This window comes from Myotis nattereri (assembly GCF_964212035.1).
Source record: "Myotis nattereri genome assembly, chromosome: 3".
Classification (NCBI taxonomy): Eukaryota; Metazoa; Chordata; class Mammalia; order Chiroptera; family Vespertilionidae; genus Myotis; species Myotis nattereri.
This window is the reverse complement of record NC_138077.1, coordinates 55,215,656-55,231,518: the sequence shown is the minus strand read 5'-3', so window position 1 is coordinate 55,231,518 and position 15,863 is coordinate 55,215,656. Positions and strand designations below refer to the sequence as shown.

At 43.9% G+C, this 15,863-nt stretch overlaps 1 protein-coding gene across 13 annotated transcripts in view; it reads right to left on the bottom strand.

Moving 5' to 3' along the window:
- ZNF148 (zinc finger protein 148) overlaps nt 1–15,863 on the bottom strand; it is a 152,906-nt gene that overhangs the window by 78,080 nt on the left and 58,963 nt on the right. For 10 of the 13 annotated variants that reach the window (XM_081085393.1, XM_081085398.1, XM_081085405.1 and 7 more), the window contains one exon: nt 2,305–2,440. The gene's annotated coding sequence lies outside the window, so the exon portion shown is untranslated. Of the gene's footprint in view, nt 1–2,304; nt 2,441–4,101; nt 4,185–14,450; nt 14,587–15,863 lie in introns of all 13 variants that reach the window. The other 3 variants (XM_081085397.1, XM_081085404.1, XM_081085403.1) reach the window with 2 other exon arrangements.

The window sequence follows — 15,863 nt, the reverse complement described above, 5'->3', positions numbered from 1 at the left end:
TTAATGGAAATTCAGGATTTAGGGATATTATATAGGTGAGAGGAAGAAAGAAATAATGCTTCTTTTCAATCATGTCACCCACATAAAAGAGTGCACTAAAAGATACAAAGAAATAATTTGCATTCCCAGGAGCCGCTGGCCAACTGGGAAAAAAGGACTAGAGGGAGTAGTAAGTCACCCTGAGCTCCTTGAGATGACCCACTATCTTCTAAGTGAAAGGACCTTGGGCAGCTGACAATGGTGTACAACAGCAGAACTGTTAACAACCAAAACAGGATAAAAAATTAAATCCAAAGGCTAATTCAACTAAAGGCGGGTTGGTACTCCTGGAGTTTCAAGTTAATCATAACAGGGATTACTAACAAGAACAGGAGAGGAGAGAGAAAGGATGGGGCCCACCTTGGGCCAATTTCTGCTAAATGTACCTTCTAACTCAGCATTACTTCCCCTTTCCAAGTTTTATTCTTCCTCATCTCCAGCCCCTCTGCCAGAAAAGCCAAAAGGTACAGCAACAGAGATATTTAGGGGGCCACAATACAGCTTCCTGCTCAATTCAATCCCCACTCTCCCTCACACACCCTTTTCCAATAAAAAATGTTTGGTGCAGCTATGTAAAAGTAATCCAAATTGTGGTGGGTTAGGAAACCCCTAGTCATTGTTGTGAATTACCAACCATCTCTCTCCTGTCTTCCAGAAGAGACAGCTTACTCTTCTTGTTGTTACTGTCCAGTTTAATGCTTCTAATCAACTATCTATGTGCAATTAGAAACTAAGCTTTATAGAAATAGAGTAAATAAACTTTGAGTAGGGGCTTTTCATAAGGAATTAAACACATGGGCTTTTAATACAAGCATTTGCAAACAATTACTTCCTAACTGAGGGGACTGTTAGGCTTGTTTTCAGAGGACAAAGTAAACAGAAGCATACCAGATGGACAAGTTGGGCATTAATACTCATTTTTAATCAAGTACAAAAGGCAATTAAAGTGCTTACTGAGTTCTTTTTTTTAACGGTTCTATGCAATTAATAAGAAAAATATCTTTCCACAGTTGTTAATAGGCTTGAGTCTATTCTATAAAATTCAGAGATTATCATCATCTGGAAAGCACTGTGCAGAGTACATTTATGTATCTTAGTTCACTTAATATTTACAACACTCCACACAGTAAAAGTACATCCCCATGTAACAAATAAAGAAAGAAAAGCAAAAACTAAGCATATCCCGCACTTCAAATATTCATCACCAAAGTCTTCTAAAACAATGTAACAAGAAAATAGTGGTATTTAGAAATATTAAAATATCAAATTTATGGCAACTCAAAATGTTTAAAGGCACAATTACAATTTACCTTAAAAAGGAGCTGGGGGGTAGGGCGGTGAAGAAAGGTCCAAGTAAAAGAGAACCCTATATTCTGCTGGATCTAGTTGTGTCATCCATCACATTTTATGTTAACAATTCAAACATTAATATTAAAAATACTTCCTCTATTAGAAAACTATGAATTTTCTACAGTTTTCTATAATAAAAGGAATATCAAAAATACTTAAAACAAATTTCTTGCTCAAGCAAGTGTGGCTCAGTTGTTAGAGTGTCATCCCATGCACCAGAAGGTCAAGGGTTCGATTCTGGGTCAGAGCACATACCTAGGTTGTGCTCAATCCCCAGTCAGGGTGTGTACAGGCACATACAAGCATATACAAGAAGCAACCAATCGATGTATCTTGCACACTGATGTTGGTTGGAGTGTCATCCTGTGCACCAAGGTGGCAGGACTGATTCCTGTTCAGGGCACATACCCAAGTTTCAGGTTTGATCCCAAGTCAGAGCACATGCAGGAGGCAACAGATGGGCGAGGGGGGGAGGGGGGGTTGCGGGGTGTGTGTGTGTCTTCCTCTCTCTAAAATCAATTTTTTTTAAAAGAAAATAGTTTCCCTGGAGAATTTAATGTAAGTATATATGTGTTGATGACAGGTAGATGAAAAATACAATGCCCTATATAGCAAAAGGGTTAAAGAAGAAAACACTTTCCCACCTAAATTTCTCAAAGTTACATAATAAACATTTTTCTGTGCTGAACAAAACTTAAAATCTAAAATAACAACAACATAATACAACAATTTTCTCTTAACACTGTTTTTTTCAGGGGGGAAAATAAATCCCAAGTTTCTACCAGATATGAATGAATACCAAAACATAAAAAAACCATTGCACAAACTCAACATAAAATCCTAGCATCCAAAAACTGGTTTCATATTTGAAAATTTTACTTATTCATGATAATGAAAAACAAGTACTGAAGTTACCTGATACTAAGGTAAAAATGAAGACTTCAAGGAAGGGAATTCTGTACAGTCGAAAAAGAAATCATGGTTGAATTTCTACCTTTCATAAGCTTCAGTGGCCCTCAATACCACCTTAACCACTTATGCCATCCGATTCCTAAAAAATAAACACAATGAACAAAACACATTACTTACGGAGGAAAAAAATACTGTACAAATACAAAATGGAGAAACTGGTACCAATAATGAAGTAATCATTCTTTGTAAATAATAAGCTATGCCTGAATGACCAGTGCAATGACTTCTTTTAAGTCTGAAACTGGGAAAATATAATAGTAATAAGTAGTAACTTGTGATATAACCCTGACCTTACAAAAAATAATTTGCCTAGATCTGGAGTTTACAGATTCAGAGATACGAAACATTGAAGGAAATTCAGAGGATTACAGAACTAAATGGTTAAAAAAGAGAAAACAAAGATTAAGAAACCACTTAACACTATTCATATCTGCTTTGTAATGTCTATGAAGTGAAGAAGCACACGTAATACCAAACCTTACAAATAATAAAACTAGTTATGTACAGAATGCAATTGTAATCACAATAGAAAAGATCTAGCTTCAGAAACATAATCAGCAAGGTTATCTTTGATAGAAAAAGATGAGAGTAATCATAGGGAGACTGTGCACCATATCAAAACAAATATAAACCCCAGGCATAAGCTATAAACAAGAAGAAAACTGACAGTGAGTATTTTTACAAAGAGACTTGAGATAGCAATAAGTTTTGATAAATGTGCTTAGTAAAAGACTAAAGAGTTTATGGAACTTACTACCACAGAGATATTTAAAAATACTGGATTCCTATTTTATCAAGAATAATTCATACATACTCCTTCACAGGAAGCTTGGAGACCAAATAATATATGAAAAACTCTGATTTTGTATCAATTTTTACAATGGTGCAAAGGCAAGAACAGTCTTTCTCACCTAGAACCGGTAATAATTCCATCTGGGAACTTCAGAAAGTATAATACTAACTCACTTTTCAAAAACATTTCAACATTGTGTCCTATTTCAAAACTTTAAATTGACATAGAGCTATTCACCCTCAGTACCCTTCTATTTCAGAATTTTCCAGAATATTTTTGCATGTCTATTTTTCCAGATAAACCTTTATCCCAAAGTAAAATTTCTTTTCTTTCAGTAGGATTGTATCATATTTAAATGGTAGTGAAATGACAACAGTAACAATAACCTGGGCAGGAGAAAGAGGGAGTCACAATCCAGATCTGCTCCAATAAATTATCTAAAACGCCCAGTTTTGCCCAGCTGGTGTGGCTCAGCAGTTGAGCGTTAATCTAGGAACCAGGAGTTTGCTGGTTCGATTCCCAGTCAGGGCACATGCCCAATTTGCAAGCTTGATCCCCAGTGGGGGGCTTGCAGGAGGCAGCCAATCAATGATATTCCTTTCTCATTGATGTTTCTCTCTCTCCATCCTTCACCCTTCCTCTCTCTAAAAATCAATAAAAACTTATTAAAAATAAATGCCCAGTTTTAACAATATAAGATGTATTTTTTTTAAATGAAATGTGACCCATATTAAAACAGCAGTCATTACAAGCTGTTTCTGAGTATCCCCATATATTGGTTTAAGCAGAGACTTCAAAATATTTATTATAGGTATGTTAAAAGTAAAATATTTTCCTAATTTTAATTATGAAAACAACCAATCAATAAAGAGATTATCAATAAGGGTACAGAAATTATGTAAAAGAACCACATGGAAACTAAATTTGAAGAATAAAAAAATATTTACTAGAAGGTTCAGAAGTGGATTCAAGATGGCAGAAAAAAAATCAATGACCTTGAAAATAGACCAATCAGTAGAAGTTATCCAATCTAAAGAACAGAGAAAAAAAGTTGAAGAAAAGTGAATAGAGTCTCAGAGACCAATATACTAACACTTCTAGAGTCCCCAGAAGGAAAGGTGAGAAAGGGCAGAAAAAATATTTTTCAAATAACATACCAGACTAAAACATTCCAAATTTAATTTTTTAAAAGAAATCAAATCTACAGGTCTTAAAAGTTCAATGAATTTAAAGTAGAATAAATACAAAGAGACCACACTGAGACATATCAGGAAACTATTTAAAGCAAACTCAGAAAAATCTAGCAGGCATAAAGAGAAAAATTTCTCAGCATGTGCAGGGAACCATCAACACGATTAAGAGCTGACTTGCAATCAAAACCAATAAGGGACATGAGACAGTGGCATCACATATTCAAAGTGCTGGGGGGAAGAGCTGTCAACCAAGAAGGCAACAAAATTATCCTTCAAAAATGAAGGCATAATGTGGTCTCAGATAAACTAAGGCTGAGAGAATTTTTTGCTAGCAGACCTGCCTAATAAATCCTAAAGGAAGTACATGAACTGAAATAACACCAGACTCAAAATACAGAGGAAGAAAAGAACACCAGAAATGGTTAAAATGGTAAATGTGTGTGTTAAAAGACCATAAATATAGTCACATGCCACATACAACATTTAGGTCAATGACAGACAGACGACATATATCACAGTGGTCCCTTAAGATTATAATGGAGCTGAAATATTGCATATAGTGAGGTGGTAGCCGTTGTAATGTTAACACAATGCATTACCAGTATCTATAGTATTCAATACAGTAACATACTGAATGGGTCTGTAGCCTAGAAGCAGTAGGCTCTACCATCTACATTTGTTTAAGTGCTCACTGTATGATGTTAGTACAACAATGAAATCACATAACAACACATTTCTATGCATGTAGCCCTTTCAAGTGATGCATGACTATATTTTTCTCATTTCTTCTCTTAATATCTTTCAAAGATATAAGACTGTAGAAAGCAATGATTATAACACTGTATTGCTGGGTTCTTACAGCATAGATAGATGCAATATATATAACAACTAGAGGCCTGGTGCACAAATTCATGCACTGGGGGCGGGGGGGGGGGGGGTCCCCTCAGCCCAGCCTGTGCCCTCTCGCAGTCAGGGAGCCCAGCTTCTGGCTGAGCAGTGCCCCTCTGTGGGAGCGCACTGACAACCAGGGACAGCTCCTGCGTTGAGCGTCTGCCCCCTGGTGGTCAGTGCACATCATAGCGACTGGTCCTTCTGCCATCAGTTCGAAACCAGCTCTCCGACATACTCCGAGGGGTCCCAGACTGTGAGAGGGCGCAGGCCAGGCTGGGGGACCCTACCAGTGCATGATCGGGACGTGCGAGGTTGGCCAGCCCGGAAGGGACCGCGGGAGGGCTCCAGGGTGTGTCCAGCCCTTCTCGCTCAGTCCCAATCAGCCGGATCCCAGCAGCAAACTAACCTACCAGTCGGAGCGTCTGCCCCCTGGTGGTCAGTGCATGTCATAGCGACTGGTCAACCAGTTGACTGTCTGCCCACTGGTGGTCAGTGCACGTCATAGCAAGCAGCTAAGCGGCCTTAGCATATCATTAGCATATTACGCTTTGATTGGTTGAATGGCCGACCGGACTGGACACTTAGCATATTAGACTTTTATTATATAGGAACTAGAGGCCCGGTGCACAAAAATTTGTGCACTTGGGGGGGGTCCCTCAGCCTGGCCTGTGCCCTCTCGCAGTCTAGGACCCCTCGGGGGATGTCCAACTGCTGGCTTAGGCCCGCTCCCAGGAGGATCGGGCCTAAGCTGGCAGTCAGACATCCCTCTGGCAGCCCGGGAGCCCTCGGGGGATGTCCACTTCCCAGCAGGGAACAGGCCTAAACTGCAGTCGGACATCCTTAGCGCTGCTGAGGAGGCAGGAGAGGCTCCTGCCACCACCGCTGTGCTGGCAGCTGGCAGCCTGGTTTGTGGCTGAGAAGAGCTCCCCCTGTGGAAGCGCACTGACCACCACGGGGCAGCTCCTGCATTGAGCGTCTGCCCCTGGTGGTCAGTGTGTGTCATAGTGACCAGTCATTCCCAGTCGTTCTGCTGTTAGGGTCAATTTGCTTATTACCCTTTTATTAAATAGGATAGTGGCCCAATGCACAAATTGCATGCACGGGGGAGGGGAGGGAAGGACTGGGAGTGTCCCTTAGCCCGGCCTGCACCCTCTCCAATCTGGGACCCCTCGGGAAATGTCCGACTGCCGGTAATTGGACATCCCTCTCACAATCCAGGACCACTGACTCCTAACCACTCACTTGCCTGCCTGCCTGATCACCCCTAACCACTCTGCCTGCTGGTGTTCTTACCCCCAACTGCCCTCCCCTCCTGGCCTAATCGCCCCTAACCACCTCTGCCTCAGCCCTCACCATGGCTTTGTCCAGAAGGATGACCAGAAGGCCTCCCGGTCTAATTAGCATATTACACATTTATTAGTATAGATTAGGAGTCCTCAAACTTTTAAACAGGGGGCCAGTTCACTGTCCCTCAGACCGTTGGAGGGCCGGACTATAGTTTAAAAAGCTATGAACAAATTGCTATGCACACTGAACATATCTTATTTTGAAGTAAAAAAACAAAACGGGAACAAATACAATATTTGTATTTGCATGTGGCCTGCGGGCCGTAGTTTGAGGACCCCTGGTATAGATAGTGGCACGGTAGTGGAGGGAGAAAATGGAGGTATACTGGAGCAAAGTTTCTGGGGGGTTTTAAAATACATTTTTATTGATTTCAGAGAAGGGAGAGGGAGAGATAGAAACATCAATGATGAGAGAGAATCATTGATCAGCTGCCTCCTGCACTCCCCTACTGGGGATCGAGCCTGCAACCCAGACAATGCCCTGACTGGAAATCGAACCATGACCTCCTGGTTCATAGGTCAACAACTAAACAACACCAGCCAGGCAAAAGTTTCAATATTTTACAGATACTGAGTTATTGTTAATATTAAACAGTTTGATAAAATGTACGTTATAAACCCGACAGTGACCACAAAGAAAATATCTTTAATTATGTATAGGGGGTCAAGTGGGGGGAAAGGAGACATATGTAAAACTTTAGACAATTACAAATAAATAAATAAGAAAATAATAAATAAATTAGAAAAATTAATATGGCTCATTAAAAAATATCTAACACAAAAGGAGGCCATAAAGGAAGCACAGAGGAACAAAAACCATAAGAAACAAAAAACAAATGGCAAAATGGCAGATGTAAATCCAAACATGTCTATAATTAAATGTGAAACAGCCCAATGGAAAGACAGTCTGTCAGAATGGACAAAAAAGAAATTAATTATATGCTCTCAACAAGAGACATACTTTACACAAGATTAAAATTAAAAGATGGGAGAAAAAGGATCTATCCTATCTAATAAAAGAGAAACATGGTAATTAGCCGTAGTTCCGCTACCCTTCCCATTGGCTAATAAGGGCGATATGCAAATAAACTGCCAGCCAAGATGGCGGCCGGCAGCCAGGCAGCTTGAAGCGAACATGAGGCTTGCATGCCCCAGTGATGGAGGACTGCAACGTTCCCCGCCTGCCGCTGCCGGCCTCTGAGCTTGCAGTTTGAAACATTGTTACAAATATAGAAGCTAAACAAAACCCCAGAAACCTGCTTTCAGCCAGCCAGGATCTCAGAGCTGGAGTTGAAACGGTGTTTCGATTATAGAACCCAAACAAACCAGATACCTGCTTTCAGCAGCTGAGGCCTAAGAGCTGAAGCCAAGCCTCAGAGTTAAAGCTGACCCAGAATTAAAAAAAGAAAAAACGAAGAGGTTGGGAGCTTCAGTCAACCACCAGCCTGAAAACAGGCCTCAGCCCCTCACCCAGACTGGCCAGGCACCCCAGTGGGGACCCCTACCCTGATCCAGGACACCCTTCAGGGCAAACCAGCCAGCTCCACCCATGCACCAGGCCTCTATCCTATATAGTAAAAGGGTAATATGACTCCCAGCACCGGGATCAGCGGAGCCACGAGGCCTCCCGGCACCACGATCAGCGTGACAGGGGGCAGTGCCCAAACCCCCTGATCGCCCTGCGGCTCTGTGTGTGACAGCGGGCGGGGCCACAACCTCCCTATCCGCTCTGCTATGTTCATGACAGGGGAAGGCGCCCCAACCCCCTGATCAGCCCTGCTCTGTGCCTGATAGGGGGAGCTCCCCAAACCCCTGATCGCCCTGCTGCTCTGTGTGTGACAGGGTGCGGCGCCCCAACCCCCTGATCGGCCCTGCTCTGTGTGTGACAGGGTGCGGCGCCCCAACCCCCTGATCCACCCTGCTCTGTGCGTGACAGGGGGTGGCGCCGCAACCTCCCTTTCGGCCCTGCCTTGAGTGTGACAGGGGGCGGTGCCCCAACCCCCCAATCGGCCCTACTCTGCGCATGACTGAGGGTGGCATCGCAACCTCCCGATCCGCCCTGCTCTGTGCATGACAGGGGAAGGCGCCCCAACTCCCCATTCGGCCCTGCTCTGAGCCCAACCAGGGGCTGCACCTAGGGATTGGGCCTGCCCTCTGCCACCCGGGAGCAGGCCTAAGCCAGCAGGTCATTATCTCCCGAGGGGGCCCAGACTGTGAGAGGACACAGGCCGGGTTTGAGGGACCCCCTCTCCCCGCTGAGTGCACAAATTTTTGTGCACTGGGCCTCTAGTATATATATAAAAAGCCAGTGACCAGAACACCGTAACAACCAGAACAACCAGTCACTATGACAACCACTGTGGCCAGCAAATCAACCCAATCGGGTGTGGGGCTGGCCGGCCAACCTCCCACAGCCTCTTGCCCTGGCCGGCCCCGCCCCTGATCAGCCTCTCCCACCCCGATCAAGGGCGGGACAGCTGACCAATTCCCCTGAGGCCCTTCCCCCCCCCATCGGTCTGCCTCTCCCCAATTGGCCCACAATCCCTTCTCCAGGCTGGCCCTGCCCCTGATCGCCCCACCACCCCAACAGGGGAAGGGGCCTGCCGGCCAACATCCTGCAGCCCCTCCCCCTGGCCGACAGCCCCTTCCCGCGGCCAGCCCCGCCCCTGATCGCTCCCCTACCCCAATAAGGGGTGGGGCCAGCGGCCAACCTCCTGCAGCCCCTCCCCCAAGTTGGCCCTGCCCCCAATGGGCCCCCACCACCTCGATCAGCCCACAGACCCTCCACCAAGGCAGCTCCACCCCTGATCAGCCACTCCATTCTGATCAAGGGCAGGGCCGGCCAGCCAACCTCCCATGACCCCTCCCCTGGCCGCTGAACCCTGATCGGCACACCCACCCCATTTGGGAATGTGGCAGGCCGACACACTGCCCACAGCCCCTCACCATGGCCGGCCCCACTCCCGATCTCCCCCCCAGCCCAACTGGCGGTGGAGCCTGCCAGCCAATTGCCCTCAGCCCCTCCCCAAGCCAGCTCGGCCCTGACTGGGCCCTGCTTTCTCCTCCTCCCGACAGGCTCAGCCCCAATCCGCTCCAATTGGGGCCGGGCCGGTTGAACTCGACCCATGCACAAATTCGTGCACTGTGCCTCTAGTATACTATGAAAAGAGTAACCATAAGAGGGCTAGGATAGTTATATTAACATCAGACAATTTGGACTGTAAGACAAATATTATTGGACACAAAGATATTTCATAATAGTGAAGATTCAATAAATCAGGAAGATCCTATCTAATAAAAGAGAAACATGGTAATTGGCGTACGACCACTACCCTTCCCATTGGCTAATCAGGGCAATATGCAAATTAACTGTCAGCCAAGATGGCGGCTGGCAGCCAGGCAGCTTGAAACTAACATGAGGCTTGCTTGCTTCAGTGACGGAGGACTCCAACGTTCCCCGCCTGCCGCTGCAGGCCTCTGAGCTGCAAGCAACTATGTAACAAACATAGAAGCTAAACAAAACCCGAGAAACCTGCCGGGCTTCAGCCAGCAGGATCGCAACATTGTAAGCAAAGGCCAGAAACCTACTTTCAGCAGCAGAGGCCTAAGAGCTGGAGCCAAGCCTCAAAGCTAAAGCTGGCCCAGAATAAAAAAAAAAAAAAGAAAAAAGGAGCGCTTGGGAGCTTCAGTCACCCCCAGCCTGAAAACAGCCCTCAGCTCCTCACCCAGACTGGCCAGGCACCCCAGTGGGGACCCTCACTTTGAAGGGTGTGTGACCAGCTGCAAACAGCCATCATCCCCTCATCCAGGCTGGCCAGGCACCCCAGTGGGGATCCCCACCCTGAAGGGTGTGTGACCAGCTACAAACAGCCATCATCTCCTCATCCAGGCTGGCCAGGCACCCCAGTGGGGACCCCTACCCTGATCCAGGACACCCTTCAGGGCAAACCAGCCAGCTCCACCCATGCACCAGGCCTCTATCCTATATAGTAAAAGGGTAATATGACTCCCAGCACCGGGATCAGCGGAGCCGAGAGGCCTCCCGGCACCAGGTTCAGCGTGACAGGGGGCAGCGCCCAAACCCCCTGATCGCCCTGCGGCTCTGTGTATGACAGGGAGCGGGGCCACAACCGCCCTATCCACTCTGCTCTGTTCGTGACCGCGGAAGGCGCCCCAACCCCCTGATCAGCCCTGCTCTGTGCCTGATAGGGGGGAGCTCCCCACCCCCTGATCGCCCTGCGGCTCTGTGTGTGACAGGGTGCGGCGCCCCAACCCCCTGATCGGCCCTGCTCTGTGGGTGATAGAGGGCGGTGCCCCAAGCCCCTGATTGGCCCTGCTCTGTGCATGACAGGGTACAGAACCCCAACACCCCTGATGGGCCCTGCTCTGTGAGTGACAGGTTACGGAGCCCCAACCCCCCTGATTGGCCCTGCTCTGTGCATGACAGGGGGTGGCGCCGCAACCTCCCCATCGACCCTGCCTTGAGTGTGACAGGGGATGGTGCCCCAACCCCCCAATCGGCCTTACCCTGAGCGTGACTGAGGGTGGAATCACAACCTCCCGACCGCCCTGCTCTTTGTATGACAGGGGGCGGCGCCCCGACTCCCCAATCGGCCCTGCTCTGAGCCCGACCAGGGGCTGCACCTAGGGATTGGGCCTGCCCTCTGCCACCCGGGAGCAGGCCTAAGCCAGCAGGTCGTTATCTCCCGAGGGGTCCCAGACTGTGAGAGGGCTCCGGCTGGACTGAGGGACCCCCTCCCCCCGGAGTGCACAAATCCCCCGAGTGCACAAATTTTTGTGCACCGGGCCTCTAGTATTATAATAATTATAAATGTTAATGTACCTAAAAACAGAGCAGAGCCCCAAAATAATGAAGCAATAACTAACATCATTGATGGGGGGAAAAAATCAGGAGATTTTAATACCCCACTCTAAATAATTGACAGACTAACTAGACAGAAAATTAGCAATACTAAAAATTAGAAAACCTGAACCACACTCCCAACCAACTAGACTTAACTGGATATAAAAAACTCCAGCAAACAAAAGAATACATATTGTTTTTACGTACATATGAAACATTCTCCAAAACAGACAAAATGCTAGACCAGCCGTGGGCAAACTACGACCCGCGGGCCGGATCCAACCTGTTTGAAATGAATAAAACTATTGAAAAAAAAGACCGTACCCTTTTATGTAATGATGTTTACTTTAAATTTATATTAGTTCACACAAACACTCCATCCATGCTTTTGTTCCAGCCCTCCAGTCCAGTTTAAGAACCCATTGTGGCCCTCGAGTCAAAAAGTTTGCCCACCCCTGTGCTAGACCATAAAATAAGTCCCATAACTGTAAATGAATTGAAGTCATATAAAGTATGTTCTCTAACCATAACAGAATTAAATTAGATATCGATTAAATTAGAAACTGGAAAATCCTCAAGGGTTTGGAAATTAAACTTTACAGTTCTAAATAAGATAAAGGTAAAAGAAGAAATTAAAGATAAATTAGAGGATATTTTTAACTGAATGAAAACAAACATATCAAAATCTATAGGGCCAGCCAGTGTGGCTCTGTGGTTGAGCGTCAACCCATGAACCAGGAGGTTAGTGTTTAATTCCCGGTCAGGGTACATGCCTGGTTTGCAGGTTCGATCCCCAGTAGGGGATGTGCAGGAGGCAGCTGACTGGCAATTCTCTATCATCATTTATGTTTCTATCTCTCTTTCCCTCTCCCTTCCTATCTCTGAAATAAGAAAAAAAATTTTAAATTTTATAATTCTATGGGATGCAGTTAAACCAGTACTCAGAAGGAAATTTACAAATTTAAGAATATATTTGAAACAAAGTCTCAAATCAATAACATGAGCCTCCAACCTTAACAGAACAGTAAAAGAGCAAACTAAACCCTAAAACATGCAGATGTAATGGAATAATAAAGGTCAAAGAAGTAACCTATATATATAAAAGGTTAATATGCTACGTGTCCCTCTGCCCGTCCGACCAGTCACTATGACGCACACTGACCACCAGGGGAAGAGGCTCAACAAAGGAGCTGCCAAGCTGCAGTGACTTGGCTGCAGCAGTTCTCAGGTGACGCACCCCAAAACCAGAGAGGAGGGAGCCTGATTCCTCGCAGGGCCACGCAATTCCACCTTCGGCAGTGGATTATGTTGTTGCTGCAGCACTGTTGGCCCCAAATCTGGTTTACTGCATACTTGCATTTGTATTCCACACCCTGTACAACAGCAACTTTGTGGCGTGCCCTCTCACACTCTGGGACCCCTGCGGGGATGTCGGAGAGCCGGTTTCGGCCCAATCCCCGCAGTCCAGGCCGAGGGACCCCACATGCTGGAGGGACCCCGCTCACTCCGCAGACACGGGGGAAGGACCACGGGAGGTTGGCTCCAGGACGTGTCCAGCCCATCTCGCCTAGTCCTGCCCCACCAGCCACCTTCTAATTAATCTCCTTGCAATGTGCACGAATCCATGCACCAGGTCACTAGTAAAATATAAAAGAGTAAATTAGAGAAAAACTTGGTTCTTTAAAAATAAAAGTCAACAAAATTGAAAAACTTTTAAGTAGACTGACCAAAATCAAAGAGAAAAATAAACACAAATTACCAAAATCAGGAATAAAAGAAGGAACATTACCACTGACACCCTTCCGAATAAAAAAAAATTTTTTTTAAGAATTATGAGGGAAGGAATATTATAAACAATTTTATGGAACACATTAGACTTTTATCAAATGGAAAAATTCCTAAAAAGACACATATTATAAAAAATGACTACAGATAGTAAAGTCTATGACAAAAAACAAGCTGAATTAGTACTTTAAAATCTTCCCCCCGCCCCCCCCACACACACACACAAAGGCCCAAATGACTTCACTGATTAATTCCATCAAATATTTAAAGAAGAAATTCCAATCCTTCATAAACTCCTCCACTAAACAGAAGAGGGCACATTTTACAGCTCAATCTATGAAGCCAGAGTTACCCAGATACCAAAGTCAGACAAAGACATCACATGAAAACTACATACCACCATCTCTCCTGTTTAAACAAAGATACAAAAATGCTTACTAAATATTGGCTAAAGGAATCCAGCAACATATAAAAAGGCCTACACACCATTACCAAGTAGAACTGCCCCATAAATGCAGTTGATTTAAAATTTGAAAGTCAATTAATGTAACATACCATATTAAGACAATAAAAGACAAAAACTACCTAGTTATTTCAACAAACACAGAAAAAAAACATTTACAAAACTCAATACACATTCATGAGCATTTCCTCAACTTGATAAAAGGTATCCACAAAATTCCCACAACTAACATCATATTACATGGTTAAACACTAAATATTTCCCTTGTAAAAATCATGATAAACATTTTAACCACTTCTATTCAAAAATGAAGGTCCTAGCTAGTAAAATAAAAGAGGCATAAGCAAATAAATAACTAAAGGCATCCACATTAGGAAGGAAAAAACTTGTCTTTATTCTCTAGTGATTCTGTATGTAGAAATTTCCCAATGAAGCCACAAAAAAAGCTACAAAAACTAATAAACAAGTTCAGCACACTCTCAAAAAGAAGTTCAGCAAGGTCACAAGATTTAGATCAATTAACAGAAGTCAATGGTATTTCTATAGTGAAATGACAGCTTTGTATCTTTATCTTCCTATCAAAAATTTGAATTGATTCAAATTTTCTTTCTTATCCCTCAGTAGAGCTTCAAATTTTTCAAGTAGATCGCTTCCAGGCATTTTATCTTTTTAGTTGTTATTGTGAATATATGCCTTTTCTTCCATTATTAGTCCTGATGTCATCTATTATTCATATAAAAAATTAATTATGTACCCTGGCCGATGTGGCTCAGTTGGTTGGAGCATCATCCCATACACTGAAGGGTCATAGGTTCGACTCCTGGTCAGGCGCATACGGGAGCCAGATGATCAATGTTTGTCTGTCTCTCTGCCTCTCCCTTCCTCTCTCTCTAAAATCAATTTAAAAATAAATTTTAAATTAATTATGCATATTAATTTTATAAGCACTTCCTTTAGTGAATTCTCTTAACATTATCAATACAAAAACAGGCAGGCCAATGAACTAACAGAGCTGATTTCAGAAACAGCCTTCCCTACCTCCTCAGTAACAGGGAAATTTAGTATATGATAAATGTGGCATTCCAAATATACAGAAAAGAAATACATCATTCAATATGAAGACAATTCGTTAGCCATCTGGGAAAAAGTAAAGCTGGATATCTACAACCATTGCTTATACCAAATAGTGTTTATATAACAAGATTTTAAACAATTTAAACCATAAAAAAAACCTACACTAACTTTTATTAATGTACCACACTTCACTGAATCTAAAACTACTAATCTCAAGATACACAACTATTTTATGTGCCACTAAGAAAATAATAATGTCAAACTATCACAAACAAGCGATTCATGTTACTCAGAGATGGTATAATGTTGAGGGAACAGTGAGTCCTATAATTAATGATGAAGACCTTTTAAACTTTATACAGAAACCTTCCCACCCCCAACGATGAAGGAAAAGATTTCAAGCATAAATATTAAAACTTCTACATGGCAAAAAGAAAATCCAAAGATAGGCAAAAACTCAGTGAAAATAACTTGCCTAACAAATGACAACAGGCTCAGCACATGACCAAATAGGTCACTGAAAATATACATATGGCCAATAATAATGGAATAAATGCTCACACTCACTCAATGAAAATCTGAAAAGCGATACTAAAACTCAAAACATTGACAAATATTAAAGTACTAGAGGCCTGATGCACAAAATTTGTGCACAAAGGTGGGGGGCAGGTCCCTCAGCCCGGCCTGTACCCTCTCACAATCCGGGACTCGGCAGTTGGACATCCCTCTCACAATCCGGGATGCTGCATCCACCAGTGACCATACTTTTCATACAGGTCAAAGGCATCTTGCTGTTGTATGGGCAGCTACATTTATTTGCCCTGATTATAAAAAGTAGTACATAACATGATCCTTCTGAGACAGAAGTACCATTTTCCCCATCTTATGGGTGGAAAAACTGAAGCAGACAGAAGTTAAATAATTGGCTTTGTCACACAGTTATGTGTTAGAATCAGAGCTGACCACAAAATGTGCAAGCCAGAGTTCATGCATGTCATTGCTGCATCATCCTGTTTTTTCAGTGTTAGGGTAGCCTTGCCAGGTTTTAATTTTTAAATCTAAGAGACTGTTCTGAATATATAGGAATGCATGT